This window comes from Bidens hawaiensis, unplaced genomic scaffold (assembly GCF_021521415.1).
Source record: "Bidens hawaiensis isolate Kalapana, Puna unplaced genomic scaffold, B.hawaiensis_p1.1 tig00037337_1, whole genome shotgun sequence".
Taxonomy (NCBI): domain Eukaryota; kingdom Viridiplantae; phylum Streptophyta; class Magnoliopsida; order Asterales; family Asteraceae; genus Bidens; species Bidens hawaiensis.
The window spans coordinates 57931-74214 of record NW_027496528.1 but is presented as its reverse complement, the minus strand read 5'-3'; positions in this window follow the sequence as shown (position 1 = coordinate 74214).

The following is a 16284-nucleotide window of genomic DNA, read 5'->3' as shown; positions in this document are numbered from 1 at the left end:
CAACCATGCCATCCTCGGTTTCTCTGTCATCAAGAACTTTTCCGCCGATGCCTCCTCCAATTACGGGAGCACCAAGGACCACCGCGGCTGGAAACAAGACACAAATTCCAGTTTTCCAGAGCTCAAAGACCACTACTGCCACACCGGTGGTTAACCATAACAATGATGTTTGTGCTATGTTTTCACAGGTTAAGGCATACATGGAGCAGTAGAACAAAACCAACCAGAAGATCCTCCATGAAATTGAAGATCTCAAGAGAATAAGAGGCCTCTGGAGGATCAGACTCCTTTATGCCAAGGATTCTGGATTTCACTACTCCAGGATCTGTGGCTCAACAGACTCAAGGATCCTCCATCTTCCAGCAAGGATCATCTATCCTTCAACCAGAATCTATGGGTCAGCGCACTCAGGGATCCTCGATTTTCCAGCAAGGATCATCTATCCTTCAACAGGGGTCCACGGGTCAGCAAATTCAAGGATCCTCGTTCCCTCAACAAGGATCATCTATCCTTCAAAAAGGATCAATGGGTCAGCAAACTCAAGGATCCTCGTTCCTTCAACCAGGATCCTCTGGGATGTATTACCAAGGATCCTTCAGCTCCCAACCTCAAGGATCCTTCTGGCAGAACCAAGGATCCTCAGGGGTTCAACATCAAAGATCCTCAGAGGTTCATGAAGGAGACATCATCCCAATGCAAACCATTGCCTCGGGTGGACCAACTACCATAGCAGATGCTTTTTACCTTGGCTACACTTCTGGGATGCCAACGTTCAATCAACCGAGAGGATACAGGTATCAACCAGGCTATGGCTAAGGAACTTCAGAAGCTTAAGGATATGATATCCAGCGTGCCAGGAGTGGTCCGTCCTATTCCTGAAATACCAGAAGGAAGCCACAAGTTGTCCAGATTTGCTCCACCTATTTGTGATGCTAAAGTCCCAAAACGATTTCAGACCCCCAACATGAAGGTGTATGATAGGACAATTGATCCCGAAGAGCACGTGGCTCAATATAGGGAGATGATGGAGATCAATCCGATTCCCAAAAGACTCAAGGAAGCATGTCTATGCAAGGGTTTCGGATCCACACTAACAGGATCCGCACTTAAATGGCTTCTAAGTCTTCCTCCCTATTCTGTTACTTATTTTTCACATTTAGTTAACTTGTTCAACAGCCAATTTTCTTGTAGTAGGAAATTTGAGAAGTTAACTAGTGATTTGTATAGAGTTGTCCAACCTTATGATGAATCCCTTAGGGATTTTGTTACAAGGTTTGGCATAGAGGCCCTAGAGATCCCTAGTCTTGATATGGCTACGGCTGTTGAAGCATTCAAGATGGGACTTCAAAGGGGCTCCCCATTTTATGACGATCTTGTGATGACTCCATGCAGGACTTTAGATGAAGTCAGAAACAGGGCACACAGATTTATAAGACTAGAAGATGACAAGAAGATCCAAGAACGGTTAGGAGCTCCAAAGAAACAAGAGTCACCTAACCAGAAACAAGGATCCTCATTCAGGAACAACGACTCAAATCCGTACTCAAAATCCAACAATCAAAATGTCCGGGCAGTTGAAGAAGGAGAAGATGATGAGGACTACCCATGTATTTCCCAGTATTGCTTCTCTGTTGATACCCATGGTTTGATTTGTGCCATGAAGGATCTTGGAGAGAAAGCAAGGTGGCCTCGAAAAAATGAGAAAACAACATCCTTCAAAGACAAGTCCAAGTGGTGTGCATTCCATGAAGACTTTGGCCATCAGACAGAAGGTTGTATTGGTTTAAGGAGGGAATTAGGTATCTCCTGAGCAAGGGTCATTTCAAAGAGCTCTTGGGAAGAAAAAAGTCTAGGATCCAGGATCCTGAAGATGTACCACAGAAAGCAACTCTGCCCGCACCAGATGCACAAGTAATCAACTTCATCTCCGGTGGCTCATAAACAAAGAAACAAAGTTGGAGAACGGAGACCGACCAGTCATATCCACTACTTTGACGACTGACAAAAGAATCTTCTTTGATGAAGAAGATAAGACAAGCATCCAGGATCCTCACCACGACGGTTTGATTGTAACTTTATTTATTGCTAACCATTATGTGCGCAGGATCCTAGTCGATGGTGGAAGCTCGGTCAACATCATCCAACATGACGTACTACAGAAAATGAACATCCCGAACTCGGAAATCATCCTGAGAACGTCGGTGCTAGTAGGTTTCAGTGGTGAAACTAAGAAAACATTGGGGGACATCAAACTCCCAATATACATCGAAGGGTTAAACTCTTACCAAAAGTTTTGTGTTATTGACAGTCTTTCTTGTTGCAACGTTATTCTTGGCAGACCTTGGATACATGGAATGAAGGCTGTAGCCTCTACTTACCATCAGTGCATCAAACTACCAACTCCTTGGGGAGTAGTAAGGATAGATGGTGACCAAGTGGAAGCCAAGAATTATTATTCTTCATCAATGAAGCCGACAGCTAAAGAAACGGTAGCATAGCAATTACAGCAACATCCTAGGGACGTGCTGGGAAGCTCGGGAGCGAGATGTAAAATAAGTATCTTTAGATCCTGAAGATCCAAAGATGAAGGTGTTCCTAGGATCCTGTATCCCTAACGAGATCGAGGAGGATATAGTATCCTTCCTAAAGCGACGAAAATCCACGTTTGCCTTCATACATTCAGACATGACAGGTATATCTAAGGAGGTAATTACTCATAAGTTAGGCCTTGATTTATCAATTAAACTCGTCCATCAGAAGCGAAGAAAATTCGCTCCTGAGAGGAACGCGATCATACAAGAGGAAGTTGAAAAACTTCTTAAGACCGGTATGAACAGAGAGGTTAAGTATCCTCGATGGTTGGCTAATATGGTTGTTGTTTCTAAAAAGAATGGAAAGTGGAGGGTGTGTGTCGATTTTACCAATTTAAACAAGGCATGCCCTAAGGATCCTTTCCCGTTACCACATATAGACTCCATGGTGGATGCAACGACAGGGCATGAGATGCTTACCTTTATGGATGCTTCCTCTGGATTTCAACAAATTCAGATGGAACCATCTGATCAAGAGTATACAACATTCATGACTCCTACCGACATATATTGTTATATTGCTATGCCGTTCGGACTAAGAAATGCAGGGGAAACATATCAAAGATTGGTTAATATGATGTTCAAGGATCAATTAGGCAAAACCATGGAAGTCTACATAGATGACATGGTAGTGAAGTCAAAGAGGGCTGAGGATCACCTTAGAGATCTCGAAGAAGCATTCAATATCCTTGACCAATATAACATGAAAGTGAACCTGTCAAAATGCCATTTTGGTGTTAAGGCTGGAAAATTTCTTGGATACATGGTGACCAAAAGGGGAATAGAAGCGAGCCTCGAGCAGATAGAAGCCATTATTAATTTAAAGTCTCCTGTGAATGCTAAAGATGTCCAGAGATTGACGGGAAGAATAGCTGCTCTCAACAGATTCATTTCCAGATCCTCAGAAAAGTGCAAAGACTTCTATGATATCTTGAGGAAAAATAAAAAATTTGAATGGACTCAAAGGCATGAATATGCACTAAAGGCTCTTAAGGATTATCTATCCTCAGCGCCTGCTTTGATGAAGCCAATAGATGGTGAGCCACTGTCTCTGTACTTAGCTGTGTCAGGTAATGCAATCAGTGCTGTTCTAGCCAAGGATCATGAAGGACAACAACACCCGGTATATTATGTAAGTAAAAGCCTGTTAAATGCAGAGATCAGGTATTCTCACCTTGAAAAATTAATTCTTGCTTTAATTATGGCCTCAACAAAGTTGAGACACTACTTTGAAACACATACTATTATTTTAAGAACTAATTATCCTGTTAAGAATGTGGTTAGAAAACCAGAATTGTCAGGAAGGATGGCCAAATGGGCTGTGAAATTGAGTGCATATGATATTCAGTATGAGCCCAGAACAGCCATTAAGTCACAAGCGCTTGCAGACTTTGTGACTGATTTCAGTAGTGACATGCAAGAGGAAGCTGATTTGGAGGTTCAACAACTGGAAGAAACCAAAGATCCTTGGATCCTCTTTACTGATGGAGCATCCAACGTAAGAGGAACAGGATTGGGTATCCTACTGAAATCGCCACAGGGGGACATAATACCCCAGTCCATTGCATGTGCATTCCAAGCCACCAATAATGAAGCAGAATACGAAGCTCTAATCGTAGGTTTTCAATTAGCTAAACACATGAGGATCAGGTATCTTCAAGTATATGTAGATTCTTTATTGATGGATAACCACTTTAATGGCTCATATGCTGTTAAAGGTGAAAAAATAATCAAATATCTAGATGTTGTGAAAGAACTATCAAACTTCTTCGATTCTTTTAGTATTATACAGGTACCAAGAGAAGAGAATGCTGGGGCAGATGCCTTAGCAAATTTAGCTTCATCATTGAAGATTCCAGAAGATACGAAGATCCCAATTATCCATGTACTCTCACCAGCAATAGGAGAACAGGAAGTTGGGAAGATAACAACTGACAAAGATATTGTGTCTTTGGATCTATTATCCTCAAGTAATCAAGGATCTTGGATCCTCCCGATCAAGAAGTTCATTCAAAATGGAGAGATTCCAGCCACAGAGAAACCTAAGTCCTTCAAACTTAAGGTATCACAATACATTTTATTAAATAATATTCTGTATAGGAAATCTCTTGCAGGTCCATACTTGAGATGTATCGAAAATCCTGAAATTCAAGAGGTGCTCAAAGACTTTCACGAAGGAGATTGCGGTAATCATACCGGAGGTAGAGCTCTATTCTCTAGGATTCTGAGAACAGGATACTTCTGGCATACCATGAAGAGAGACGCCATGGAGTACTCAAAGAAGTGTGATTCATGTCAAAGACATAGCAATATTCTGCATCAGCCAGCAGAGCCTATGTATCCTATATCCTCATCATGGCCTTTCATGAAGTGGGGCATGGATATCGTGGGTAAGCTACCTAAAGCGCCAGGAGGAAAAGTATTCATGCTTGCAATAACTGATTACTTTTCAAAGTGGATAGAAGCAGAAGCTTTCGTCAAGTCCGCGAAAAAGAGGTGATATCCTTCATTAAAAAAAATATTATTACTAGATTTGGTATCCCTTCAGAAATTATTTGTGACAATGGTTCCCAGTTTGTCGGGAAAAGAACCACTAACTTTTGTGACAGTTGGGGCATTAAGATGATTACCTCCACAATATTCATCCTCAAGTTAATGGTCAAGCAGAATCAAGTAACAAGATTATTATTGTCACACCCTCAAAATCCACTAACGGAGTTTTACCGTCAGAGGGTGTGAACTAACAGGATGGAATCATTAGTTATAATCAAACCATGAATAAAGTTTTCAAACCACGAAAACGTTTAAGTGTAAATAAGTGCGGAAGCGTAAAAAAACCATAAGACAAATGTTGCGTCACGCATGACGACTTAAAACCCAATTGATAACAGTTTAAAACAAGTTTGCATAAACGATAGCGTATCAAATAATGCATGATCCTATACCGCGCGCCCGCCTCGGCTACCTGAGAATAACATACTAAAAGTGTCAACACGAGGTTGGTGAGTTCACAAGTTCATATAAAATAAAGCGTTCAGCGTTTTGCGTTTAGCGTTTTGCGTTACCAGATAGTGTTAAATCAATTATATATCGATAGGTAGCTAGCCTATACAACAAGTATTACTAAGTGTTCGACACCGAAGCTGACTGTTTATCATGTGCCTTGCCACCAGGTCTATCCCGACCATGGTAATGTGTTTAGCCAAGATTACACCCACTCGACCTCCAGTCGAGTCACAGAAAACTCTCACTAGCGTTCTATAACAAAAAGGAGATTTTCTAAGAGTCGGAACTATTATCGAGTCTCTAGACCCGGCACATAATTCCTATGCACAAAATACGTTCCGTGTTTCGTTTGTGACTCGTGTGTGACTTAACAAGCACATTTGTGATACGTTACATGTTGTGAAAAATTATTTACGTGTCAAGTATTAATAGTGTACATTACTAGCAATTACACCCCGCAAGGGCAAATTGGTCAAAACATAACAATTATCTAGCAATTAGCACGTTTCATGTATTTTTCACAAAGTTTAGCAGCTAGTTTCATCAAGACAGAATTCTACTTGAAAGATTACTCTATTCAAAAGATCATAGCATCTCAATTAACTCACCAAAAATCATCACAAAAGAATACATGAATTAGGTTTCCAAAACATATTTTATTGTATTTTTATTCCTCATAAATTTCTCACAATGATCAACACATTACAACAACCTCATAACGATCAAATTCATGCGCAACAGAATGTTTTTTGTTATTCCCGTCAAATGAAAAATCCAACTAGTTCAAGACCAATTGGGTTAGATTCTTAACTCAACAAGTTAACTTCCAGAAGTGGAACCAACCCATTTGGTCTAGTAGTTCATGAGATATGCTAATTACAAAACAACTTAACAGTAGGTCTCACAACTCAGATTTGCACTTCAGTTTTGTAAAATCATAAAGATTAACTTTTACTCGTCCAAAAATTACAAACTTAGACTTTATAGAAACTAGACTCAACATAGTACACTGTAGTATTAATAATCTCGACCAATTCTCACATTCACACCCCGTTACAGTCAATTGAACCTCAACAACACAATCTGTCCAGAAACAGTTTGCATCCAAACTCAACATATTAATCATCTATAGACCACAATCCATTCATATGACATTCTAGACATCATAATCACTATCCATGCACATCAATTACACACTACATACATGATTAGGGTTTTACTTGAACTCAAAATCAAAGAAACAAGCGATTAACATGCAATAATATCAATTCTAGTTATCAAATCAACAATCAATACATAATTAAACATCATCTAATCAAAACCAAGCATATGAGCACCATATATATAATTTTCGAATCTAGGGTTTAGAATTAAACCTTCAAAAGCACAAAAACAAGCAAGAGGAAGGTGAGAGATGACTAGAAACGGGTGTGGGATGCTTCAATTGTGAAAAACGAGGTCGATTAAGGGTGGTATGGGGGTGGTGTATGGCTGCCGATCGCAAGGGAGAAGGTGGGGGGGCTGCCGTCGGTTTTGAGAGAGGGAGAGGGAGTGTTAGGGTTTAGATTAATATTATTATTAATAATACATGTTACATCTAGGTCCCTCAACTTCTAATTTGCATTTTTTGTAGTTTATTTTAACTAGTTTGCATATTGAGTTAACGTTCCATACAATGTTATCACATAAAACATAAGTCTAACACATAATTATCACATAATTATTGTTTTGAGGTTTTTCGTTTATTCACCAATGGTTTGCGTCAACTCGTTTGTGTTTCGGTACAAATCCCGAAGGCTACACATGTAGTAATTGTCAAGCGTCATTTAAACCCTTAGTTTAAATGTAATGAGATGTGCGTTATAGATCAAGTGATCTTAAGTTTGAATTGACGGAGTTTGAGTTAACGGAGTTAACCTGAAATTGACGAGTGTCACATCATTCCCATGTTAAAGAATTTTCGTTCCGAAAATTTGAGTCAAGTCGCGATGAGTGTCTGAAAAGTAAGAAAAATTTCAATTTGTCATATCATCCCCTAGTAGAAAGAAATTTTGTCCCGAAATTTAATTAATACATCCGGTGATTTCTGATGGTTTGCCGGGTTTCGCGGTTTTCTGTGTTTGGTCAGCCCTTTAAAAAGGTGAGGATACTTTTTTATCATTTGATCCTCGCGTTCCCACGTGAACTCCGGTCCACGTCTCGAGTTCCAACGAACCTTAACGATTGGAATCTTGCTGTGCTTGAGTGTTTTGGTTTCCCAATCCAAAACTTCGACTGGTTCTTCAATGAAGCGTAACTGTTCATCAACTTGCAATTCGTCCAAAGGAACTGCTTGGGTTTCATCGGAAAGGCATTTCTTCAAATTGGATACGTGGAATACATTGTGTACGCCACTGAGTTCTGTTCGTAAGTCCAGTCGGTACGCCACCGGACCAATGCGCTCAGTAATTCGGTAAGGACCAACGTATCATGGATTGAGTTTGTTTCGCTTCCCAAAGCGAACCACACCTTTACAAGGTGAGACTTTAAGTAATACTTGTTTGTTCACTTGAAATTTAAGAGGCTTTCGGCGTTTGTCAGCATAACTCTTTTGACGATCTCGTGCTGTTGCCATGCGGTTTCGGATTTGAACAATCTTTTCAGAGGTTTCGAGTACCAATTCTGGACCAGTGATTTGGCTATCACCCACCTCTGCCCAGCAGAGAGGTGATCGACACTTCCGTCCGTACAACGCTTCAAACGGCGCTGCTTTAATACTTGCGTGGTAGCTGTTATTATACGAAAACTCTACCAAAGGTAAGTAGGGTTCCCAACTTTTTCCGAAATCCAACACGCATGCACGCAACATGTCCTCCAAGGTCTGAATGGTGCGCTCACTTTGCCCATCCGTCTGAGGATGGTATGTTGTACTCATATCAAGGCGGGTACCTAGTGCGCTTTGTAGTGACTTCCAAAAGTGCGAAGTGAAACGGGAATCTCGATCAGAAATGATTGAGACAGGCACTCCGTGTCTAGACACTACTTCCTTCATGTAGACGCGAGTCAGTCTTTCCATTTTGTCCGATTCTTTAATCGCTAAGAAGTGTGCAGACTTAGTCAATCGGTCAACGATCACCCAGATGGTATCGCATCCCGTCGGTGTTTTAGGTAATCCCGTGATGAAATCCATTAAAATGTGTTCCCATTTCCACGTTGGAAGTTCCGGTTGCTGTAGAAGGCCAGATGGTTTCTGATATTCTATTTTGACTCTTGCACAAGTCAAGCATTTGCTCACGTAGGTGGCAATGTCGGCTTTCATGTTTGGCCACCAGTAAAGTGCTTTTAAGTCATGGTACATTTTATCTGAGCCGGGGTGGATAGAATATCGGGACTTGTGTGCTTCGTCCATCACTAGCGTTCTCAACTCTCCGTATCGTGGAACCCAAATCCGGTTCTCAAAATATCGGACCTCGTCCGATTTGGTTTCGAGTTGCTTGTTCATGCCCCGCATGAGTTCTGATGGAAGGTTATCATCTTTCAAAGCTTCGAGTTGCGCCTCGCGAATCTGGTCGGGTAAGTTGGCATGAATCGTAAGTTGCAATGCTCGCACTCGCCTGGGTTTATCGTTTTCTTTTCTGCTGAGAGCGTCGGCCACTACATTGGCCTTTCCAGGGTGGTACTTGATGGCATAATCATAATCCTTAAGCAGCTCGACCCAACGACGCTGTCGCATGTTCAGCTCCTTCTGATCGTAGATATGTTGGAGACTCTTGTGGTCGGTGTAAATGGTAAACTTGGTACCGTACAAGTAATGCCTCCATATCTTAAGAGCAAACACCACAGCTCCGAGTTCCAAGTCATGGGTCGTGTAGTTCTTCTCGTGAATCCTTAGTTGTCGAGAGGCATAGGCTATAACTTTCTCGAGTTGCATCAGCATGCAACCGAGACCTTGTATCGATGCGTCACAATGTACCTCAAAATTTTCTGTTCCCTCGGGGAGGGCTAGAATAGGGGCGCTATAGAGTTTGGTTTTCAACAGTTGAAAAGCGGATTCTTGCGCGTCACCCCAATTGTACTTAGCACCCTTGTGAGTCAAAGCGGTGAGAGGTTGAGCAATCTTTGAAAATCCCTCGATAAAAAGCCGGTAGTAGCCGGCCAGTCCTAGGAATTGTTGCACTTCGGTCGGAGTCTTAGGTGCTTCCCAGTTTTTGATAGCCTCTACCTTACCGGGATCGACATGGATACCATTCTCGTTGATCACATGTCCTAAAAAGTGAACCTCACGAAGCCAAAATTCGCATTTCGAGAGTTTAGCGTACAGTTGTTCCTTCTTTAGTAATTCCAGAATTAACCTCAAGTGTTCTTCGTAGTCAGCCTTGTCCTTGGAGTAGACGAGAATATCATCAATAAAAACAATCACAAACTTGTCGAGGTACGCCTTGCATACTCGATTCATGAGATCCATAAATACGGCTGGTGCGTTGGTTAAACCAAAAGGCATAACCGAAAACTCGTAGTGACCATACCGAGTTCTGAAAGCCGTCTTTGAAATATCTTCTTCGCGCACTCTTAGTTGATGGTAACCAGACCGCAGATCGATCTTCGAGTAGTAACTCGATCCTTGGAGCTGGTCAAGCAGATCATCAATTCGGGGTAAGGGATAACGATTCTTAATCGTCACCTTGTTCAACTCCCGGTAGTCGATACACATGCGGAAAGTCCCGTCCTTCTTTCGAACAAATAAGACAGGGGCTCCCCATGGCGATGAGCTAGGTCGGATAAAACCTTTATCCAACAAATCTTGCAATTGGGTGGACAACTCCTGAAGCTCCGCCGGTGCGAGTCGATACGGGGCTCGGGCTATGGGTGCTGCACCGGGGGTCAATTCGATTTGAAACTCGACTTGTCGAATAGGAGGGAATCCAGGCAAATCCTCCGGGAAAACTTCCGGAAAATCTCGCACAATCGGTATATCCTCGATTCGCTTCACCACCGCGGGTTTCTCGACAATATGAGCTAAAATTGCCGGATGACCCTTTCGTATATACTTCTGCGCCTTCATGAGGGTGATGACGCTGGTGGTCATGCCGATTTTCTCACCCTGGATCGAAATGATATCGCCGGAAGGGGTAGATGGTTTTTCGCCGTAGATATGAAGATCTTGACCATTTTCCCGAGGAATGCGAATCAATTTCTTGGCGCAGTTTACTTCGGCGCGATTTTGCGAGAGCCAGTCCATACCAATAATAACATCAAAACTTCCAAGAGGCATGGGAATGAGGTCGATTAGAAAATCGTGTTCATTAAGGTTAAGCGTGCAATCTTTGATCACGGAGTTTATTATAATTGTTTCACCGTTAGCCATTTCAACTGTAAAGTTTCCGTTTAAGTTTATCCGCGGTCGCGCAAGTTTTTGTTCAAATGCGCTAGAAATAAAACTCCTATCGGCGCCAGTATCAAAAAGTATAGATGCATATTGTCCGTTAAGTAAAAATGTACCATTAACCACGTCATTATTCGCTTGTGCTTGGTGCGCGGTTATATTAAAAGCTCGTCCGCGCGCCACTTGGTTTGAAATTTGGTTAACCGGATTGGCTTGCGTAATTTGTACTTGCAGTCTCGGGCACGCGTTCCGGAAATGACTAGGGTCACGCAGTTATAGCACGACCTGGGTCGTGGATTATGGTATGTTGATTGTGGGTTTTGCGGGTAGGTTGGTGGTGTTTGCGCGATTGGGTTGGCGGGAAGGACTCTACAGTACTCAGCAGTGTGACCAATACGGCCACATCGGTTGCATTGTCGACACGGGGCTTGAGTTGGGTGATGAAGTTTACAGGTTGGGCAAAAGGGTTGGTTTCCTGTGTAAGGTTTCTTAGTTGACGGGGCAGGGAGCGCGGAATTGGTTAAGGCATAGTTATGGACTACAGGGGGTGTTGGGTAGGTTGACAGTGGGTTAGGAGCGTGTACTGGAGGTTGGTAGGCGGGTTGCTGGACAATGAGCGGGTTGGTAAGCGCGTAGGCTTGATGATTGGGTTTATGCCTGCGTTTGAGGTTGTTACGGTTTGAGGGTTCTGGCTTGGTTTCTGTTGGTTCTGGGACAGTCTTGGTGAGTTTGGTCTTCTCGGCTCCCCGCAGGAACAGGGTTCCTGCCCTGACATGGTTGTCGCTGAGCACAGCGGCCAACTCGATGGCGTCAGAGAGGGTTACTGGGTTCCTGGCCCATACAGAATCTTGAATTTCCATGGGGAGACCCCCAAGAAACTTTTCGATGGCGCGGCGGGAAGGGGTAACTAGGTGCGGGACAAGCAAACTTAGTTCGTGAAAGCGCGTAGCGTACTCGCGCGCTTCGCCACTGTACTGTTTCAGGTTCCAAAATTCCTCCTCAAGGCGCTTTACTTCGTTGGGAGGGCAGAATTCTCGAGTCAAAAGATCCTTGAATTCCTCCCAGAGCATGCTAGAAGCAGCCTCTGCGCCACGCGCGTGAGCTACTCCGTTCCACCATGTAAGCGCCCTTGATTCCAGGACACTTGAGGCGTATAAGGTTCGTCGGTCTGGAGGGCAATGGGTATGGAGGAAGGTGTTCTCAATTTTCTCGAGCCATTGGAGCATTACGGTGGCTCCTTCGAGCCCTGTGAATTTCGGAGGGTTACCCGCATTAAAGGACTTAATATTGTATCCGGAGGGGTTGGTATTATTTTGATTTAAGGCTTGGGCTATTGCGGCGGCCATTTCCTGGGAACGACGCTGCATACGTCTGCGCGAGGCTTCTCTCCTCTGATGACGGCGAGCTGATAGCGGAGGCATTCTATAAAAGTTTTAGTTTTTGTTAATATCTTGGTATGGGAAATCGTTTTAGCGCAAAGTATATCATTGTAAAGCTTGTTTCGCGGAGTTAAATGCTATCAAATTTTGAAGTAAAACATGAATTTAAATGCAAACTTAATACAGGTAATGAATTCGAATTGAAAATCGACAATTCATGCATCACCATGACTTTTCAAATCTTCAATTTAAAATATACGAGTAAATGAGTATTGGAGGTTGACAATTCATGTATCACCATGACTTTTCAAATCTTCAATTTTAGAACATAAAGTTAATGGGGATTGAAAATCAACTATTCATGTATCACCATGACTTTTCGGATTTTCAATGTTAAGTCCCAACAACAAACGAATATGTAAGTAAAGAAACGAATTGAAATTTAACAATAAAAATCGAAAGATCGCGGATAAAACATGAAATCATGTGCTGCGTATGCGCAAGCATATTTTATAAATATCGAGTAATTAACAATTAGCGCGCAATCATGAGATTTTTCTCATGCGCGAGAAGGGACTCTTAGGTATTCTAGGTCGTTACGTCTAACCACCTAATCCTAAAGTCACGGAGCTCTGATACCAATCTGTAACACCCCGACCGATGGCGGATTATACATCGGGGCGCTACGAATTGTTTCATTACTCGTGACACTATTTGGGTGTCAATATTTAATAAATACATTTCATTGCGCATGCGCATAACACACCATAAAGTAACATAAATCACATATCATAACTCATAATATTCAAATACATAAATTTGTCTTGTTATATTTTAAACTAGGTCCAAAGTAAAAGAAAACATCCTACGTGTCCTCGAGTTTCCAAAAGCAGCTACAGCAAACCTGAACATGTGTTAAAATAAAACGTCAACACTTGCGTGTCGGTGAGAAATCAAGTTTAATAGATATAAATAGATAATAACAAGGCACTGCGCGCAACATGTGTATAACTGGTGTTCAACATAGTGTGTAAACAGATTGTGATCAAGCCTAAATAGATCATAGCTCATAGTTCATAGCGTGCTCCAAATCGAGCAAAACAAATAATCATTCGTGTATGTGCAAACAAATCAAGAAAATCGAAACAATAGGTCTCCCGTGTTTATCTAATGGATCCATGAAAACTTCGGAATAGGCCGATCAAAGCGGTTAATGATCCACACATACAAATATACAACACTAGTAAACGTCCATAACACATGGGTTTTGCGCACATAATTTCATAAACAAGTTTAAGACTCAAGTTGTACGAACACATGAACATCCCAAAACGTTAAAAATAAAAAGGGATTAGGTACGAGATTACTCACTTGTAAAAGGTGCGTTGAAAGATAATGCAAGAACCAACTTTTAAACAAGCGAAAGTTAACCTATAAATAAGAGGTTATTGGTTTAACGATTGTTTTTTTTATGTCTTGAATATATGTAAGTCACTTAAACAAATTATTTAAAAAAAATTATATATTATTTATTTACCGAGATTTCTGGGCAGAAAAGAAGAGAAGACGGATTGCAAAGAGGGGAGTTGGAGGCGTCGCTGAGGATCTTCGGCTGAGAGTAAGGGAGAGATTTTGGGGAGTGTTTAAGTGTTGAGTGTAGTGATTAATTATCCAAGAAATTAGTTTTATTTATAGGAAAACCCTAGGGAACACATCCCTTGATTTGGGGAAAAAGATCTTATCAAATCAAAGCAAAAGATATCAAAAGCAAGAGATATGGTGGCAGCTGCAGGGGATGGGGAAGGCTGACATGTTACTGTTCTTAGCAAGGGAGGGGTCAGTCAAAGTACTATTCAAGACATGGAAAAGGAGATTTTAAAAGATTATGCCAGTTACTTTTTCTAACAACCAAGAGGGTTGGTAAGCAAGCTGCGCCGAAAGTGACTTTTCGGACAGATGTCAGATCTGGCCTACTGTGCCCATACCTTGGCAGGTATAGCACAGAAGATAAGATATTTCAAAAGCATACAGGCTGGCTTACACTGGAGAAAAGACTTGTCTAGCGCGAGAAGGCTTGAGTGCGCGAGGGCGAAGGCAGACAGAACAATTCCTTAGCGCGCCGCGGGAAGAACTACAATCCTTAGCGCGCCGCGGGAAGAACTAAAATCCTTAGCGTGCCGCGGGAAGAACTACAATCCTTTGCGCGCCGCGGGAACAGTTCGCCTCGCGCATCGCAGGAACGGCTGGTCTTCACGCAGGCTTCCTTATAAGGAGTCTGGCGCGTGGAGCTGCGCAGACATCCTTAGGCGGGAAGAACCAAAGGACAAGCAAAGTGTTAAGAGAAAAAGGGGTTCAAGGCTTAAGGGTTAAGCAGAGGGGCGGGACGGCGACAAGAGAGAAAAAGGGGCGGAACGGCGGAAAGGAATTATTATTATTATCATTATTATTATTAGTAATATATATATATATTTGATAAATTTATAAAGATTATAATCAAATTTTAAATCTTAAAATCGGATCCGAAAACGGGTACCTGGGTCGGGTCGGATTTGGGCAGTTGTCACAGTCTCCCCTACTTTAAGAAATTTCGTCCCGAAATTTATCTCGAAGTAGGATGCGCAGAGAAAAGGTGTGGGTATTTGATCTTCATTTGATCTTCCCTTTCCCAAGTGAACTCGGCTCCGCGCTTGGACTCCCAGCGAACTTTGACAATAGGGATGCGACTGCGCTTGGTTTGCTTCACCTCGCGATCCATAATCTCAACAGGCTTCTCAACGAAATGCATAGACTCATCAACTTGAATTTCATCAAGTGGTATGTGGAGGTTCTCGTCAGCTAAACATTTCTTGAGATTGGATACATGGAACGTTGGATGCACATTGCTGAGCGCGGGCGGCAGGTCCAGTTTGTAGGCAACCTTTCCCACTCTCGCAAGAATCTTGAACGGACCAACATAACGAGGTGCAATCTTACCTTTCTTCCCAAAGCGGACAACACCCTTCCAGGGCGACACTTTGAGGAGAACAAGATCACCAACTAGAAATTCGAGAGGCTTCCGCCTGCGATCTGCGTAACTCTTCTGTCGGCTTCTGGCAGTCAGCAGATGATCACGGATCTTGGCGATTTTATCGGTTGTCTCTTGAACTAGTTCGGGTCCTGTGATTTGAACTTCACCCACTTCGTTCCAACAAATCGGTGAGCGGCACTTTCGACCGTAAAGTGCTTCAAATGGGGCCATACCGATGCTGGAATGATAGCTGTTATTATAAGAGAACTCGATCAGAGGTAGGTGTGAATCCCAATTACCTCCAAAATCAAGAACACAAGATCAAAGCATATCCTCAAGGGTTTGGATGGTTCGCTCAGACTGTCCGTCAGTCTGAGGATGGTATGCAGTACTCATGTCCAAACGAGTTCCTAACGCAGATTGGAGAGATTTCCAAAAGCGAGATATAAAACGGCCATCGCGATCGGATATGATGCTCAAGGGAGTACCATGACGGCAGACAATTTCCTTGACATAAAGATGCGCAAGTTGTTCAACACGGTAGGTTTCACGAATGGGCAGAAAGTGGGCAGACTTGGTCAATCGATCCACTATTACCCAAATGCTATCATGTTTGCTTGCGGTCGAGGGTAACTTGGTGATAAAGTCCATTGCTATACTTTCCCATTTCCACGTAGGAATTTCTGGTTGTTCGAGCAAACCAGATGGGCGTTGATGTTCAGCTTTTACCTTAGAACAAGTTAGGCATTTAGCTACGAACACAGCAATATCCTTTTTCATACCGGGCCACCAATAAGTAAGGCGCAAATCTTTGTACATTTTGTCAGCGCCAGGATGAATGGAATATCGAGTTTTGTGCGCTTCACTCAGTATGTCAGTGCGAAGAATCTCATCATTGGGAATCCAGATGCGATTGAGATAACAGAGAGTTCCATTCAG